We start from the raw sequence: 2,913 nt of genomic DNA, 5'->3' as shown, positions 1-2,913 counted from the left end.
AAAAATGACAGCAACTTGTCTGTTCCCCTTCCCCCAATTCCCCAGCACTGTTCCCATCCCCCCAATTCCCCAATAAAAATCTTTAAAAAAAAATAAAAATAAAAAAAAATAATAATAAAGCAAAGAGGAAAATACAGAAGAGAGGGTGAGCTGCAGGGAGGATACACAGAAGTCCAATTTATGTTTGATTGGTGTCCCAGGGAAGCAGAGACTGGATCGTAGAGATCATCTGAATCTATAACGGCTGAGAATTGTGTAAAACTCATGAGGAACATTGCTCCACAAATTCAAAATCCCAAGTAATCCAAAACAGAAGTAAAACTAAACCTAAACAGTATCATGAAACTAGATTACTAAAGGCAAATTTTACTAAAGAGATTACTAAATAAATTTTACTAAAGAGATTACTAGATAAAAAATTACTAAAGAGAAAATTTTGAGATAAAATCATCCAGAGTTTTTCCTCTGACAGAACCTTCAAAGCAATGACAGCTAGCCCGACTTAACATTCATATCAGAAGAATTATTTTTCCCCAGTGTATGCCAAACTAGAATTATACAGCCAGTAAAATTCTTTCAGGAATGAAGATGAAATAAAGAAATTTCAGAAAAAACTGGAAGTTTGCTATCAGCAGAAACTCACCAAAAGAAACTCTAAAAATTATGTACTTTAGGCAGAAGGAATGTGATACCAAATGGGAGGCAAAAAAAAAAAAAAAGTACAGAAGCAATAAGATAGGTGGGCAAATGCAAAAGGCAATTAACCATATAAAAGAGTAATAATGAGGTTTTCAAAAACAAAGCAAGATGGAACATATAGCACATTGCCATTTTATGAAAGTTGGGAGATAAAAAAGTGTTCTAGAAACCATATGTTATGCAGGAGGAGAACAAAGATTTTGATTCATTTTAAATTTGTTAGGTCTACATTGTAAAATGTAAGACAACCAATGAAAGAACAGAAATAATACCACTTCCATACTAGTAGAAGGGGAAAACATGAAATTATTCAGTTAAAAAGTCAGTTAAACAGAAGGCCTGTTTGGAGAGGCAAACAGCATGAAATAATAGTTTTAAATCCAAATATATTACTAGTTACATTAAGTGGAAATGGACCCAATGCTCCAATTTAAAGATTGTCAGGCTGGAGTTAAAAAAACAGCAACAAAAACCATTTGTGACAGACATGGCAAAACCATAGGACACATTAAGATTGAAAGTAAAAGAATGAAAAAGGGTAAGACACGAAACTACTACCCAAAGGAAAATGGGTGTAATCATATTACTACCGGGGAAAACAGACTTTAAGGCAAGAAGGCGTTAGTTACTCAAGAAGGTTGGTCACCATGTGATAATAAAAGGTTTGTTCCACTGAAGATACAATGATTTAATATTTTCATACATCTAATGAAATTTCCTCATTGCATATAGCCAAAATTGAAAAAAACACAATAAGAAACAGACAAATCCACAACAATAGTGGGAGTTTTCAAAAAACTTCTCTCAGAAATTGATAGAACAAGCAAACAAAAATAGTAAACATATAGATTTCACCAATATAGGTAACAACCTTGACTCACTGGAAACACAAAGAAAAAACACTGCGTTCAACATCTGTACAATATGCCTGCTTTTTCAAGCATACACAAAATATTTATAAAAATTGATCCAAGCAATCTCATCAAAGTTCAAAGTACTGAAATCATGCACAGGATGTTCTCTGACAACAATGCAATTGAACTGGAAATCAATAAGAAGATAATTAAAGAACTTTTAAATTTAGAAATTTAGACACACGCTTCTTCATAACCCACTGGCCCGCTCAATCAAATAGACAAAATATTTTGAGCTGAATGATAAAAATTCTAAATGTCAAAATTAATGAATGCAGCTTAAGCAATCTTTAGAGAAAATTTAGAATTTTTAAGTCCATGTATCAGAAAAGGAAAAAAAAGCTGAAAATTAATGAGGTAAGCATTTATATGACTTAGGGTTGGCTAGGGCACAGTAGTTTAGAGACTGAAATGCATAATGGCCCAACCTAACAAACATTCATGGCTTGCTCCTGTAACAACCTTGGACAGAGGAACGGGTTGGTTCAGTCCTTCAGGGACTCAGCTCACTGAGGCTTTGCTATTCTCAGCACTTATTTCCAAGGTAGCTTTGGGGCTGTGGTTCTCCAACTTGAACATGTATCCAAATAGGGTTTGTTTCGTTTTATTTTGTTTGGTTTTTCTGGTGGTGGTGTTTAAAGTAAAAAATAAATGTTACCTGTCTTAGAGAAGCTGTAAATAGGTGGGCAAAATTCCATCCTTTGGGGATATGATTCAGAGAATAGGACTGTTAGATGTATATTCATCATACCATTACTGTATTATTTTCCCCTTGCTTTGTTGAGATATAATTGACATATAGCATTGTGTAAATTTAAGGTGTACAATGTGATGGTTGATACATTTACATATTGCAAAATGATTATCACCATAAAATTAATACCACCATCCCCTCACATAGTTACCATTTTTTGGGTGCGTGGTTAGAACATTTAAGATCTACTCTCTCAGCAACGTTCAAGTATGTAACACAGTACTGTTAAATATAGTCAGCATGCTGAACTTTAGATCCCTAGAATTCATTCATTTTATAACTGAAGTTTGTACCCTTGGACTTAAAGTCTCCCCATTTCCCCCAGCCCCGGCGACTACCATTCTTCTACTCGCTATTTCTAGTTCAGCTTTTTTAGATTCCACATATAAGTGAGATCATACAGTATTGGTCTTTCTTTGTCTGACTTATTTCACTGAGCATATTGTCACAAAAGATGGGACTTTCTTTTTTATAGCTGAATAACAATTGCATCTATACACCACTACTTCTTTATCCATTCACCTGTTGATGGACACTTAGGTGGTT

This window comes from Hipposideros armiger, unplaced genomic scaffold, assembly GCF_001890085.2.
Source record: "Hipposideros armiger isolate ML-2016 unplaced genomic scaffold, ASM189008v1 scaffold_96, whole genome shotgun sequence".
NCBI classification, from domain to species: Eukaryota; Metazoa; Chordata; class Mammalia; order Chiroptera; family Hipposideridae; genus Hipposideros; species Hipposideros armiger.
Note: the sequence above shows the minus strand (reverse complement) of the source record.